Genomic DNA, 17,408 nt, shown 5'->3' with positions numbered 1-17,408 from the left:
AGAGACAGACTAGTCTGAAATATGCATATCACTCTTTTGGCTGAGATGAGTTATATCTGATGTGAACATCAGTGTACTGCTCCTTAGGGCTGCTATTATGCCAGGCCTCTAGCTCAATGAAAGGGAAAAATACATTAAACTAATGGTTGCTCACAGTAGCAATGCCTCAAATTATATGCATAGTGCCCTGGTACATAGGTTCTCCACAACTGTCTAATAAATGACTCTAAGCTCCTTGAGGACAGGGCCTGACTCTTAATTTATGCCCAATTCTCTGTACAGTACCTGGCACACAGAAAGTACTCCCTCTATATATGAATTAAATGGGATCGTGGCTAGTTGTGAATGGCAATATTGTTTGTTAAAGCTTTAGATCTACATGATGTCAAAATGCATTTTCCCCTTACAGCCTATATAGAGCATACATCATATACTTCAGTCATTTTTATCAAAGCCACTTGTACAAAAACCCTATGTAGTTCCATCTTACAATAAAAAACTTGCCTACACAATATTAGAATATTTCAAACTTATATTTTTATTTTAATAATGATGATTATATAGGAGAGATTAAAACTTTTATAATACTTTGTCTCTTTCATACAATAAAATTAAAAGATCATTTTAAATGCTCAGAAAGGTAACCAGTAGCAATTCTCTATTCATAAAGTAGTGGTACATGCACACATACACTTTCTACAAATCAGGGGATTACACATATTTATTTTTCTGGTAGGGGCTATTTTACAGTTAGAATGCCTAGAGCTAAACTGAATCAAAAGAACAGTTCATGCTGAGTTCTACTCAGTGTGTTCGCTTTTAAAGCTGTATAGAATTATACTTTTCATGGTGTTTTACAAAAATCATTCAATTATTTTTTTAGGAAAAGGAAAGAATTACCTATTTCACTTCTGAGAATTTCAAATTTGCCCGAATTTATGGTACAGTTAAATTTTAAATGATTAACTAGAGCAACAGACATTTGTGGAACTTGATCTGATACTGCTATACTTAAAATGTTTTTCTCTATAACAATTTTAAAAATTTTATAAAGCATAATCACGTATAACAAAATGTGTTAACACTCCTAAACTGACTGATCGGTATTTTGACAACCAGGAAGAGATTTTAGTTAAGAACCCAAACCCTATGCCACTCTTCCCTTCTGTGATGCGAAGACATTTCAAAAAGGTAATTCTTTTGTGTCATATGGAAGGCAAAATAGGAACATGATCCACTGACTCAGTACATTTGCAACTGTTTTCACCCATTAGAGATGAGAAGTCTTAAATTTAATTGAATATTTACAACTTAATACTTCATAAAAAAATTGTATGCCTAATAAAACCTATCTTAATTTTTAATGGAGAAATTAATCACATTCTTCCTTCTTAGATTTAGAATTACAAAAATACATCCTGAGACCTTTTGAACTAAACAGGACGGGGTTAGACTGAGGTCACACCAGATCAGAAGACTGTGTTCTCTCTTCCCAGGAGACCATGGAGTAGTTCCATAGGCTGCCATTAGATAGCAGCACAGTACACACCATCAGTCATATCTCCCACAGTCTCTCCCGGTAAGACTGGAACTATCTCAGTTACACACACACTACACACACACACACACACACACACACACACACACATACACACACACACACACACACAGATTCTAATTCAATTAGTGCAGTCGGCAACTCCAGAAAAGAGTAATTCAATTAGTGCATTGTGGAGCTCTACAATACCTCTAAGCAGATGTTCACCATCTTCAGGAACTGGAGTAGGTTTAAAATACCTGTACCACTCAGATATGCCACTACATTATGTCATTTGTCAAAGTGCTTACATACGCTTTTCTGGCTTCAAAGAAAAGGTGAGGAAACAAACCCAGGCTAAGTTCCTAGAGATTTTTCTATCCCCTCCCCTACAGAAGTATTTCAGTTTTAGGCGGCAATAATTAAATTACATACTCTGAATTTCACGTTCAAAACAAGATGTTTCACTGTATACTACACTATTACACACTTTTGCAGCACTACCTCCAGTTATGCATGCCACATTGTAATGAGGACACTGTCAAGGTGGAATGCACTTACAAGGAAAGACAACCAGAATGATAACGCCCTCCACCAAAATAGGAGGTTATGAAAATGACAAGTATGAATACTGATATTTTCCAAAGAAACCCTAACAGAACCAAGAATATTCACCCTGGGAATGGAAAATATAAGCAACATGATAGCCATCCTCAAACACAAATATACAAACATGAAAATAATTCCTTTATATTACTATGAAAGGTAGACTTCTAATCACTAGGTGAACAAAAAGTTTGACTCCTTCTTGAGGGAACCCCCTTCTTATAAAACCAACATTGAAGAAGAAAACAAGATGCCTCAACAAGTCCAGCTTGCCAATAATGGCTGTGATCAAGCAGAGATTACATGACCCCGTGACAAACATTTCATAAAGGATTCCTCTATGTGACAAAATGTCCATCTATGTCCCTCCCAATTCTGAAATTCTAAGATTCCATGAATACACTGATTTTTGCTCATGAGGCAAGCCTGGACTTTAGGTAGTAAGGCTAATCATTATCATGGAGGTGTGACTGTTTAAAAGCCCACGGGCGGAGGCATTTTCACAGTAATTGATGCACTAATAATATAACAAGAGAGGAAATTCTGCACACTTTCTCTGTGTTAAGATTTAGGAGATTTCATAAATGTACATATTTATAGCCTTATTTCTTTGATAAGCGCTTGCATAACTCTTATTCTTCCCACATTGAACAGAATGGTTTGTTTTTATTCATCCTCAAGAAATCAGACAATGAGAAATCAATTTCTGTGAGAATGATTTTTGAAACCCCCTGTCCCAACTGAGTCAAGAAAGTGAGTTCTCACATCACAGCTGAAATGCATATCTACATCAATATTTATGCTTTAAAAATAGAGAGCAATACTTAAAACAACAGTAATTAATTCTCAATGTTTCTCCCTTTGGTCTTGCGCTGTATTTTGTAAGTGAAAACATAATTCTGGGTACAGGAGAGCAGGACGTTATTTTACAATTATTATCTCCTCTCTTTCCAGCATGACCTCAAAGGAGGGAATTAAGAAATGTCCAAAATGATTACCACCATTTTTCCAGTGCATTTCACTATGTATTTGTGATAGAGAGCAGCTCTCCTGCCTTTCACATTTGTAGATGGAGAGAGCTAAGCGAAACAAATGTCCTTTAAAACCATCGATAATGTTAAAACACACACACACACACACACACACACACACACACCCCAATAGTGTTAATTCAAGTACTTTCAACACAAACTCCTACTTTTTCATTCTCCAGAAGAATTACAAAATATCATTCTCACTTAAAACTTTACTGGTAAGGTCTATGCTCCAAAATGGATTAAGATAACAGCACACATCTATTAACAGTGCTGTTTTCTTAAGAAGAAAATTTTTTTAAAAAATATTTGTTGTTTTAAGATAAACAAATAGCATCTTAAAACAAATAGCAATAGAAAACACATTCTACAACTAGAAAATATTTACCAAGAAAACTATGGTTTGGCTTTTGCAACCAAGATTTTCTATTCATGTGCCATTAAGTTGTACTAATACAAACATAATGGTTCTTTCCATATGACCTAGTCATCATCAACCTTACAATAAATATGAATTTTGCACATTAAAAAACGCTATTTTTCTTACTGAACTTCTAAGCCTTTCATAATGAACCACTTCCTAAAGACAGTGGATAATTAGAGCAATAAATAACATAGCTGCGTTAATTCTGACTTCACTGACAATACTGTTATGTAGTTGGCTATCAGTTTAACAAACCATGTTATCCCATCTCTTATCTTTACCCACTACTGCCTTCCCAACCTCCTGCCTCCAAAAAAATAGAACCAAGACCTAAACCAATTCTTCCTAAACTTCCTTATGCAGTGTTCCATAAACCCCCAGATTAATGAGCTAACCCAACTTTAGTCTGCTTTTGCCCATGCCTCACAGGCGGCACTTCTATTCCAGTGTTGTTTATTTGCCTCCATCAGCACCACTTCTCTTTAACATTGTCCCTTTTCATGCATTTAAGGCAACCACCTCCAACCCTATCAATGAGAGCAGACAAATGGGGGAGAAAGGAATGAACTGCAAACACCTCAAACAAGAAAGGTTGCTTAAAAAACCAAGTGTCACGTTCTGACAGTTCAATATTTCATAGCCAATACAAGGAATGTGCAACGACACTGCAACTTTAAATCTTTTCCTCCTATGTCAGTCTCTCTTTCTCTCATTGTAATGCCAAAGGGAACAGCAATCAGAGTGGAGATGTTCAACGTGATAGAGGTCAGGACACCATCGGATCAACGTACCAGAAACACGACCTTGTTTATTTTTTTTTCCACAGTATTATTGTTTACAGGGTGCTTTGCTCGTGTACCTTGTGGTTCTTAGCTAAAAGATGAAATTACAGCCCAGGATGAAGCGCTCAGGCACACATCCAATTTGTGTTTCCATCTCAGAAAACAAAAAGCTTCTAAGGCCCTCAGGCTGCCATTCAAACTTGGAGGCTGACATTTTTAACAGCATGAACCAGAGACTGGCAGAGAGAATGATATAATGCATTTCTGACTTGTCAATCAAAGACCTCACCTCTGCTGTCTTGTAAACAGTTGGGGGCCATCTAACTACATTCATAAACCTAGGGAGAGCTTACTGCCAGCTGGGGTGCTGGAGCCACATGCTCTGGCTTCTATTCGCCAAAATCATGATTCAGTTTTATAATCTCACTGTAAATAGTCCATAGGCACATTTCCAGGACTACTGGAATAGAACCAGAATAGGGAATACAAAAGAGATTTTGGTCAAATACTGTGTTATTTTCAAGCTGTTGGAATCCTGTACCCATTTTATCCTCATTTTACCAATTCCCCCCAAAGGACTGCACTATGCTGCAACTGAAATGCTTAAAAAAATTAATGAGCTGCCAATTTAAAAATCTAGGAGAAATATACAAATATTATACCAGAAATTTCCCTTATGTTTTATTACATGTTAAGAAACAGGCACTCCCCCCAAAAAACACGGCTCATGCAAAGGGTAGAAATTGCAATGAACAATAGCAACTATTTTTTAGTAAAACTGACCATGTGTTTTCATTCAAATATAAAACTTTCCATGCTATACGAAAGCTTTATATTTACTTGTTGGAAATAGTGCTCTCTCTATATTCATGTGTGTGTGAAACATGAAAACAAAACAAGTACTTATCTCTTTACTCTTGCCTTTCTGTTTATGACCTCTAACACAAAAAAATTAAACCAAATCAGGCTAAGACCTGAACTTTTTGCTGAAGGATCATATAAGAAAATGGATATACTCTTTTTTAATGTCAGTTTTACAGGACACAAAATTCCAATTTAATTCATATCAAGACACAGATACTAGGTTTGCAACAAAGGTCTTAAGGATTTGAATGGTACACCTGAGAACTTTAAAAGGCGGATGACAGATAACCCAACAGGGGAAGGTACGCTGCAACATGCTGTTCCATAATGATGTACTACATCCTAGACCCAAATAACTATTTCAAAATATAACAGACTTGGTCTCCAGAGGGCTGGGACAGAGAATATAGAAAATCTCAAAGCTACTCAACATCACTCTCAGGAAAAACAAAACTCATGGGTATCACCTCCCAATAGTAAAGTATTGCAATTCTTAGAGGCCTATGCAGCTAAACAAGTAAAGAGATGGGTCCCCCCTCCACCCCCCACCATGAGGCTGTCATAAATAACCTGGGTTTCTCTCTTCATGAAAAATGACAAAAAAAGTTTCCTGAATGCTGCCTATGTACCAAGACTGCATATCTTGACAGTCCACATAAAATACCAAGTCTAGAAACTAACACAAGGAAGGACAGCAAGACAATAAAACACTACCACATAAAGCAGAATAATGAAAGAAGGTACAAATAGCTGTGGCAGTCACAAAACAACCAACAATGATTCCTGAAGAACAGAGAAAGAACTCCTGTGATACTCTGGCCTCTACTCAGCACAAAAAGGAGAATAACAAGAAGGTAATCTTGGAATATAAAGAAAGTAATACATACTTCTTCAGAGGATACAGGTGAGTCTTAACTGCCCATAGCAAGAATTTGTCTGATAAGGACAGTACATCCACAGAGGCTCCCATCACCCTTAAAGGTTTCATCAATTCCTTCCTCCAGTCTGTGCTTCTTACACTGAGGCAACCCCAGGCCCCTTGGCGTACCTGTACTCTCCCTTCTGCCATTAGAGGTCATGTTGAATTTAGAGCAATTAGGGAAAATCCAACATTATTTAACATAAAGGGTAAGCCCACTTTATGAAGAGTTTAATTTTTCAGAACCATTAGGGAAAAAAATTTTTTAAAGGAAATGATTGTCTCACAATAAAATGATTTTGATTTGGTTTACTCTAAACATTAGATAATTTTGCACATTAGCCTGTAAATGAACATTACCAGCATCACAGGCATGTCAAAATACTCAGCAATGGAGGAATCTATTATAACAAAACTTGAAATAAATGGAGTATTTAAATAACCAAAGTGGGCATCTTAAAAGACAAATCGATCCATGGGCACCTGGCTGGCTCAGTCGGTTAAGCATCTGACTTCAGCTCAGGTCAAGAGCTCACGGTCTGTGAGTGAGTTCGAGCCCCACGTCGAGCTCTGTGCTGACAGCTCAGAGCCTGCAGCCTGTTTGGGATTCTGTGTCTCCCTCTCTCTCTACCTCTCCCTCCCGCCCTTCCTTTCTCTCTCTCTCTCTCAAAAATAAATTAAAAAAAAAATTTTTTTTTAAAAAGACAAATCAGGGGCGCCTGGGTGGCGCAGTCGGTTAAGCGTCCGACTTCAGCCAGGTCACAATCTCGCGGTCCGGGAGTTTGAGCCCCGCGTCAGGCTCTGGGCTGATGGCTCGGAGCCTGGAGCCTGTTTCCGATTCTGTGTCTCCCTCTCTCTCTGCCCCTCCCCCGTTCATGCTCTGTCTCTCTCTGTCCCAAAAATAAATAAACGTTGAAAAAAAATAAACAAATAAAAAAATTAAAAAATAAAAAGACAAATCAGTCCTAATGATTCCTCCAAGAAAACCTATTTCCAGGATAGAGTAAAATGCAGCAAACTCAGTTCATCTCTCCTTTTCTTAGTGAAATTCATACAAACTTTGAAAAGGGTAGAAGCTGAACAGTAAATTCCAATGTTAGCTAAAATGTTTTAAAATCTATAATTATACTTTATTTTTAAGAAATGATCTTCAATAATATATTTCCAACATCTTGCACATGTACTTTAATTTTGTGCCTCATCAAGCCTGAAGGGTCACTTTCAGTATGCTTGATGAATTCTACCTTCTCTAGACTGTTGTTTATCACTACTATCATTATTTTAATTTTCCCAGTGTCTATTCTTCATAAAGTAAGGATAAAACGCAATAAAACAGTCAAATAATTGTTCAAACATACACTGCTGTGTTGATAAAGATGTTGAATCATCGAAACCAAACTGTTTACTGGCTGGCATTGGCAGTGCCACTATTTAATAGCTGGAAATGTGCATTTGTTCATCAACAAGAGTCCAAATTCAGCATACAAAATCCAATTCAGAGGGGATCATCATAGTGTGAGTTGTATGAAAGCCAAATGTATAAAATTTGAAGACTACCCATAAATCAGATTCAGCGTGTTTTCCTTTTTTCCATGTAAATGTGTGGTCTTTGAAATGTTTAATTATCATGACTTCTTTCTGAATGCACAACAGTAGTGTGTATGTATGTGTAGGTACCACTGGCAATTCAATGCTTTCACTTCTCCCACTTTATATATGTTATTTGATAGTTTTCTTCAAATTATTTAAGTCATTTGTTCCGCAAAAAATCCTAAAGCACATACTTTGTTTCAAGCACTGTACTTGACATTGAAAATATGAAATGAACATAATCCTACTCTCAAGAAACTCAGTCTAGTGAGGGAACAACTGCAAAAGCTTATCAGTGCTATGACAGAGGTATCCATTGTATGCCCTGGGTACAGATGCTCCAACGAGATTAAGGGGGAGGGTGAAAAGATCAGTGAGGACCTTTATCCTAGAGGTAAAACTACTTGAGTTGAATCATGAAGATTAGTAAGTAGTCAGGTAGATAAACGTGGGAGGTAGGAGTTACTTAGGGAGGACAGGTGTTTTCTGTAGGGTTCTCCAGGTAGAACAGAACACGCAAAGACACAGATATATATAAGAGAACATAGCACTTTTGGAGAACTGTAAATTTGAAATGGCTAAGAATTACATGAGAGGAAAGTGGTGGCAAGCCAATCTATTAAGCCAACTTCAAACTACGTTCAACTTACAAACATGTAAGCAACTGGCCATGAGATAAAAACTGACCAAAATCAATGTAACCAGCTGATAAATGTAGAATTTGAACAAGAATATGACATAGTTAAAATCTGGAAAGTATTAGTTTCAATAAAGTGGTAATATCCACAAGGACACTTAAAACATTTCTTTTCTGTGGCACAAAAACAGACACTCAAACCAATGAAATAGAATAGAGAACCCAGAAATAGACCCACAAACCTATGGCCAACTAATCTTTGACAAAGCAGGAAAGAATATCCAATGGAATAAAGACAGTCTCTTCAGCAAGTGGTGCTGGGAAAACTGGACAGCGATAAGCAGAAAAATGAACCTCGACCACTTTCTTACACCACACACAAAAATAAACTCAAAATGGATGAAAGACCTAAATATAAGACCAGAAGCCATCAAAATTCTCAAGGAAAAAGCAGGCAAAAACCTCTTTGATCTTGGCCGCAGCAACTTCTTACTCAACATGTCTCTGGAGGCAAGGGAAACAAAAGCAAAAATGAACTATTGGGACCTCATCAAAATAAAAAGCTTCTGCAGAGTGAAGGAAACAATCAGCAAAATTAAGAGGCAACCAACAGAATGGGAGAAGATATTTGCAAATGACATATCACATAAAGGGTTAGTATCCAAAATCTATAAAGAACTTATCAAACTCAACACCTAAAAAACAAATAATCTAGTAAAGAAATGGGCAAAAGACATGAATAGTACACTTCTCCAAAAAAGATATCCAGATGGCTGACCGGCACATGAAAAAATGCTCAACATCACTCATCATCAGGGAAATAAAAATCAAAACCACAATGAGATACCACCTCACACCTGTCAGAATGGCTAACATTAACAACTCAGGCAACAACAGATGTTGGCGAGGATGCGGAGAAAGATATCTTTTGCCCTGCTGGTGGGAATGCAAACTGGTGCAGCTTCTCTGGAATACAGTATGGAGATTCCTCAAAAAACTAAAAATAGAACTACCCTATGACCCAGTAATTGCACTACTAGGTATTTATCCAAGGGACACAGGTGTGCTGTTTCGAAGGGGCACATGCACCCCAATGTTTATAGCAGCACTATCAACAATAGCCAAAGTATGGAAAGAGCCCAAATGTCCATCAATGGATGGATGGATAAAGAAGATGTGGTATACATATACAAAGGAGTATTACTCAGCAATCAAAAAGAATGAAATCTTGCCACTTGCAAGATGGAACATGGATGGAACTAGAGGGTATTATGCTAAGCAAAATTAGTCAGAGAAAGACAAATATCATATAACTTCACTCATATGAGGACTTTAAGACACAGAACAGATAAACACAAGGAAAGGGAAGCAAAAATAATATAAAACCAGGGAGGGGGACAAAACATAAGAGACTCATAAATATGGAGAACAAACAGGGTTACTGGAGGGATTTGGGGAGGGGGGATGGGCTAAATGGGTAAGGGGCATTAAGGAAATCTACTCCTGAAATCACTGTTGCACTATATGCTAACTAATTCAGATGTAAATAAAAATTTTAAAAATTAAAAACAAAAACATTTCACTTCCTTTCTGCTCTGTGCTGACAGCTAGCTCAGAGCCTGGAGCCTGTCTTCAGATTCTGTGTCTCCCTCTCTCTGTCCCTCCCCTGCTCGTATTGTCTCTCTCTCTCTCAAAAATAAAACATTAAAAAAAAAAATTAAAAGAAAACCATTTCCTTTCTTATTTCTACTTGTCTGTATTTTCTACAATATTAAAATTTTAATTTTTGTATTTTATAATTTTACAATAAAATGGAATAAAAAATATTTTAAAGCTAAACTGCATTTGCAAGACATGCCTGTGTGCATATATCCACAAATGGAGGTCATTCCAAACTGAAGGAAGCTAACATATGATTATCTTACAGTGCAAGGATTATGGGCAATATTTTCTTGTTTATATATTTACCAAATAATTTATATGTTCTACAACAAACAATAAATTGGTTTTATAAGTAGGGGGAAATGTGTGTCTCCCCACCCCTGCCACACACACACACAAAATAAAAGCATTTTTTATTTGCCACTACATGCTAACTCCTAATGCAAAGACTATGGCTGGGATAAACATAGGTCAAATGTCCACATATGCACAAAAAGAACCAAATTCTTTATTATACAGAAATTATGCTGTACTGAGATTATCTGTATACAATGCTGTGGAGGAGGCCATCACCTAGGGCTAGTAAGCATTTTTGTCATGGGAAAATTTTCCTTATGGTGTTATTTTCTGGTCAGATTTGAATGTCAGTTTACATTCAGGGTGATAATCCATATTGCCATTTAACCTCAACTATAAAATGAAGTCTTCCATACATACATATACATACACACGGACATTTTGAAAAATGCTTAATTTTCCTAGTATTGTTCCATGGTAGATGGTAAGATTTAGTGGATCTCTAAATATTCTTTTTTTTTTTTTTAACGTTTATTTATTTTTGAGAGACAGGGTGTGTGTGAATGGGGAAGGGGCAGAGAGAGAGAGGAAGACACAGAATCCGAAGCAGGCTCCAGGCTCTCAGCTGTCAGCACAGAGCCAGACGCGGGACTCCAACCCATGAACAGTGAGCTCATGACCCGAGCTGAAGTCAGTCACCCAACCAATTGAGTCACCCACGTGCCCCAGACCTCTAAATATTCTTAAACAATAAAATACACCGTCTCTCCTAAAGTCAACCCCAAACAATTTCAACCTTTGACAAGGGACTGTTACTGATATTAAAATATTATATGGTACATTTAGCTCAAGATTTCCCTAAAATATCATAGCTATACTTGACACCTGAAATACTGTAAGGTCATATAAATCTAGTTATATTCTTAATGTTACAATTTCTCTTCTCTTTCAATGTCTAAAGAAAATAAAGAATCTTAATTACTCAGTTATTTTTAAGCACTTTCTTTCTACTGCTCATTTTCATTTAATATCAGATCATAAGATCACCACTTGCTGAGGATGAGCAAACGATTCCACGAAATACATCCACTGTTAATCAACAGAAATCCTCTTAATTATCCATATACTTTCCAGGACAAACCAATGGAATGATGAAAATGAAAATATGTTCAAATTAACCACGTCCTCATAGAATCCATTTAAACAATATTTTCACAATCTTTTCTGTGACTAGTTTAAAATGTGTGATGTGAAATGTTAATAATCAAACCATCTCAATGTTGCCATTTCCATATGAGTTACTGAAGATAACCCAACAAACTAAATAATGACTCCAAGGTTCTTCTTCTTTGTTGTCATTGAATTTTGACTTTGAAGGTACTTCAAACTTACTAAAGAAATGACATAATTTCAAAGAAAAAAAAATATCATGAAGCTATTACCAACTCACTTCGTTACACACATTTGGCAATATTAGTAAAATGAGTATTCCTTCGGGGATAATCACTTTGAAGAAATACTTGGCTGTCTCTCTTCTTAAGTTTTAAAATTTAAATTCCAGTTAGTTAACATACATTGTAATATTAGTTTCAGATGTAATGGTGATTCAACATTTCCATACACCACTCCTTAATCCCCATCACCTATTCAACCCATCTCCCACATCCACTTCCCCTCTGGTAACCATCAGTTTGTTCTCTTTGTATACTTAAGAGTCTGTTTCTTGGTTAGCCTCTCTCTCTTTTTTTCTTGCTGCTTTGTTCGTTTCTTAAATTCCACATGAGTGAAATCATATGGTATTTGTCTTTCTCTGACTTAGTTGCTTAGCATAATGCTCTCTAGCCTTTAGCTCCATCCACATCATTGCAAATGGCAAGATTTCATTCTTTTTTATGGCTGAGTAATATTCCATTGTGTGTGTGTGCACGCACACGCACGCACACACACACACACACACACACACACAAATATATACACATACATACCGTATCTTCTTTATCCATTCATCAGTTGATGGACAGTTGGGCTGTTTCCATTTGACTGTCTCTTTTAAAGTTAAAAATATGCTTTATTTTATGACACAGCAATTACATTCTTTTTTTAGAAATATTTATTTATTTTTGGGAGAGCGCAGGTGAGGGAGGGGTAGAGAGAAGGGGACAGAGGATCCCAAATGGGCTCTGTGCTAACAGGCTGACAGCAGTGAGCCCGATGTGGGGCCTGAACTCATGAACCGCAAGATCATGACCTGAGCTGAAGTTGGACACTGAACAAACTGAGTCACCCAGGTGTCCCGACCCAGCAATTACATTCTTAGGCACTTACCAAGAGAAATAAAGACACATGTCCACAAAAAGACTTGTACAAACTGTATACAGTAGCTTTATACATAGTAGTCAAAAAACGGAAATAATCTAAATGTCTATCAATAAACAGATATATTGTGGTACAGTAATATAATAGAACATATTCAGCAATAAAAAAGAATAAATTACTGATAAACAACAAAATGGACAAATGTCAAAAACATATTGGTCAAAAGAAAAAAGACACAAAACAATGTATGCTATATGAGTGCATTTATATGAAGCTGAAGAACAGGAAAAAAACAATCTTAGTGGCAAATCAGAACAGTAATTGCATAGGGGGGATGAGTACTAACTGGAAGGGGATACAAAGAAACTTTCTCAGATTATGCAAATATTCTATGTCTTGAGAATGAGGTTACATAAATGTATAAATGTCAAACTCAGTACACTTCAGATTTGTGTGTAAATTTTACATTAATAAAAATCTAAATAAGTAAAATAAAACCCAAACCAGAAAGATGTAAATGTACTAGGATTGTTTTATTCTAGTAGGAACAGAAAAGGCTTAAATCCTGCATCTTGCTAATTCGTCAGCCAGTAATATTGAGCATCTGTGCACACTGACCCTGTCATAGAATTATTGAATTAATAGAATAAAACTGGTATATAAGCTCATGTCTTCCATTTTTGCTATGTAAGACATAATAAGAAAAATAAACATTCACACCTACAGCAATATTGAGAAAAGCAAAATTTTTTCATCAATACCTGAACCAAGAGTAGGCTCCCTATGATACAAAATTGGGCATAAGGAATGAAAAAAAAATAAGAATTTATTGAACAGTATATTGCTTTATAACAAGGTGAAAACAGTGTTTGCTGAAAGTCTCCAAACCTATTCTTCTGTACATTTTCCCAATAATATAAAACTCATTCATGTGCCAGACACTGTTCTAAGGACTTAACATAACTCATTTAATGTTAACAACTGTATGAGATAAGTACTATTATTATCCCCATTTTACAGATTTAAAAAACTGAGGTATAGAGAGGTCAAGCACTTGCCCAAGGTCACACACAGACAGAGCCAAGCACAAGTCTCAAGCAGTCTGGCACCAAGGCCCAAGCTCATAACCACAACACTACAAAATAGCCTTTGGCCTGCTTTTCTAAAATGTTTCTTAAGCACCTCTTTTCTGCCTGTGCCACACAATTTCACTCCTGCAATATACTTCAAGGTCCATACACCCAATTTATTCCTGATTTTTCCAGCAAAATCACTAAATCAACATCCCTCCAATTATATTCTAGAAGTGGTAACTTACAAGGAGACTAAAAATATTTTTCAAATAGATATTTGTTGATTTTTAATTAAGAGCTAACAGAAAGGGACACCTGGCTGGCTCAGTCAGTATAACATGTGAGTTTTCATCTCGGGGTTGTGAGTTCCAGCTCCATGTTGGGGGTAGAGATTACTTAAAAAATAAAATCTTAAAAAACAAAAAAGAAAAAGACCAAATAAAGTCCTGAGAGTGACAGTAAATTGCAGAATTCTTTCCTACCTGACCTGAGATTCAAGACTCCTTTAGATAAAATGAAAATTTGAATTTTTTTGGTATCTTGGTGTGCAAGTCAGATGATTTTAACTTATATGCTTTAAAAAAATTTTTTTTAATGTTTATTTATTTTCTGAGACAGAGAGAGGGAGGGAAAGGGAGAATGAATGAACAGGGGATGGGCAGAGAGAAAGGAAGACACAGAATCTGAAGCTGGCTTCAGGCTCTGAGCTGTCAGCACATAGCCCAACAGGGGGCTCGAATTCATGAACTGTGAGATCATGACCTGAGCTGAAGTTGGAGGCTTAACTGACTGAGCCATCCAGGTGCCCCTAACTTACACGATTTAATCGCATGTTATTTAACACTGTCTAATATAGTTCAAATCATCCCCCCAAATACTAAAAATCACTCCACAGAACACTGTGAAGGTCAACTGATAAATACAAAAGATTGCTTCTGCTTTCAAGGAATTTTCTAGCCCAACATCTCTCATATTAAACTAGGATGTGGGTCTAAACCTAGGGTCTACTGAATTCCCAATCCCTACATCCAGGGTGAGAAGAGGCATGTGGTAATAATGCAGTAGTATCTCACTGTGTTTGCCCAACCCAAAGTCACAATGACTTTTTTCTCCCTCATTTTTTCCTATTAGTTTTGTAATTTTAGCTTATATATAGGTCTATGATCCAATTTGAGTTAATTTTTATATATGGTGCAATGTAACAGTCGAGGTTCATTATTTTGCACATAGATGTCCAATTGTTCCAGCATGATTTGTTGAAAAGATTGAGACCAATGCATCTTAATGTAACAGAACACAAAAAGTGTGTACGTTTCAAATTCTATACTGTAACTCATCTTTAAGAAATTACAACTAAGTGGGGTGCCTGGGTGGCTCAGTTGGTAAAGCGTCTGACTTCAGCTCAGGTCATGATCTCATGATCCATGAGTCAGCACAGAGCCTAGAGCCTGCTGCGGATTTTGGGTTTCCCTCTCTCTCTCTCTGCCCCTCCCCTGCTTGCTGTCTGTCAAAAAAAAAAAAACAAAAAAAAACCCCCCAAAAAAATAATAAAGAAATTACTAACTGAAAAGGGTATTAAAGCACCCCTCTCTTTTTAAACTATGTATCTGTATAAGGCTGGATACTTCATATATTTCGACCAAAACACCACAACACAACAAATTGCAAAAACAGAAATGAGAATCCAGCTGCCTTTCATTAATCCAGACATTATTTGCACTAGCATGTAACGGATTTATTACAGATACTTTAATAAGTTAATACTTAAATTTTTTCTCAGTTCTAATTTCAAATAGTGACTATCAGTACATATAACCCACATAAACAAAAGCATTCTGCTGGCCTCAATAATTTTTTAGAATGCAAAGGAGTTCCAGTCCAAAACCAAACGACCACAATCTGTCTCTTCAATTACTGAAATCATCCTTGTGATAGCTAGAGTTAATACATCTAAATGGAAATCAAAACTTGTGTTTAAGTCCTTTCGACAGCTTACTGCTCTTCTTAGCATCAAGACTAACCTGGCCCACAAATCCTGCATGATCAAACTTCCCAGTCTTTCCTAGCTCCATTCTCCTCATTCTCTAAAATAATAGTGTTTTTTCAGTAGAGGGCTTACATGCAACAAGCTCCACCAGTCCCCAGAGCCTTTGCATTGCCTCTTCCTTAAGCCTGAAATGTGTTCCCCTCCCCTCTTTTGCCTAGCTAATTCCTACTCACCCTTTAGACCTTAACTCAATCAAACATTACCTGATTTTCCTTACCCTCACCCTCAGGTTAGATGAAGTTCTCCTCTTTTATGTATTCTTACAGCTCCTCTATATTTCTGTGATAGGATTTTTCAGTTTGGGAGTTAATACTTTGAGAGTTATGTGATTTAATATAAATATAATAATCATACACATAACTATTAAATAAAATTTTGCCTATGTGCCATATGCAGTTTTTCCCAAGGTCAATAGTGCTCATTAGATTCTCAAAGTAGTCCGTAACACCTGTGTAGTGAAGGATTAACCTTACCAAAGATAGGCATGGCCTTTTCCTTTGGCTATCGGGAAGTGGTATCTAGGCTTCTGGAACTTCTTACCTAACAGAAGTGTCTTTCTTCCTGCGGCTTCTGGTCATTGGACAAATGGGATTTAGAGTGGGGGCTCTGAACCATACTTTATCAATTCCTATCCGGAGAGGAAACTGAGGCAAAAAGCATTAGTGTGAGACCTACAGGAGGGGCTAGAGACTAACAGTCAGCCATGCAGGCAGTTTGTAATTGAGGCCCAACAAAACTGTAGACACCAAAGACTTGGGTAAATTTCCCTAGCTGGTAATACCCTGTGTTGTACTGTCATATACTGTGGCCAGGAGACAGTAACACCATTCCTGAATCCATGGAGATGATGACAGGAAGTTCTATATTTGGTCCCCTCTTGAATCTGCCCTATGTGTCTCTTTCCTTTGGTTAATTTTAACCTGTCTCCTCACCCTGTAATAAATTCTAAGAGCTTTCAGTGAGTTCTGTGAGTCCTTTTTAGTGAATTCTCAAGCATGAATGTGGTCAAGGGGACTCCTAAACTTGCAACTGGTGTCTGAAATGAGGGCAGTCTTGCAGTGACTATTCTCTTGGAGTTTGGAGTTTGGCTAAACTTATTACAACCCAAACAAGATTAAAAACCCACAGGTTAGACCAGGAGTTCCTCGAGAGCAGAAACTTTATCAATATGACATGTAGTAAAAAAAATTTACAATATTGAATATTGAAATAAATTGATAGGAAAGTAGCATTCTCTAATAGTAATAGCGGTAATGTTAATAATAATGAAGATGAAGATGATAAAAACAGCAACCATTTACTGCATGCCTTTACTGCAGTCTCTGTTTACAGGTGAGGAACACAAGGATTAGAGTGAAATGGCTTGCTCAAGACCATACTAGTGACAAAGACAGTATGTAAGCCCTGATCTAACTAATTTTAAGGCCTATGCACTTTCCTATATTGTATCTCCTAAGACAAGCAAAGGAAGTTTAATATTCTATTTTGCAAAGAACAAATACAAATATCTAGCATTATCACCACTAAAATTGTATCATTAAAGACTAGCAATTGTCAGCACAGTCCAAAATGTGGAACACTTAACTTTGTCTCTTCTAACTAAGATGATAGTCTACGCAT

General features: G+C 36.7%; 1 protein-coding gene across 7 annotated transcripts in view; it reads right to left on the bottom strand.

Moving 5' to 3' along the window:
- The window catches only part of BTRC (beta-transducin repeat containing E3 ubiquitin protein ligase), a 181,085-nt gene that overhangs the window by 100,744 nt on the left and 62,933 nt on the right, over positions 1–17,408 (bottom strand). The window lies entirely within an intron of this gene.

This window comes from Prionailurus viverrinus, chromosome D2 (assembly GCF_022837055.1).
Source record: "Prionailurus viverrinus isolate Anna chromosome D2, UM_Priviv_1.0, whole genome shotgun sequence".
NCBI classification, from domain to species: Eukaryota; Metazoa; Chordata; class Mammalia; order Carnivora; family Felidae; genus Prionailurus; species Prionailurus viverrinus.
The sequence above is the reverse complement of the archived record's forward strand: the minus strand, read 5'-3'. Positions and strand labels throughout refer to the sequence as shown.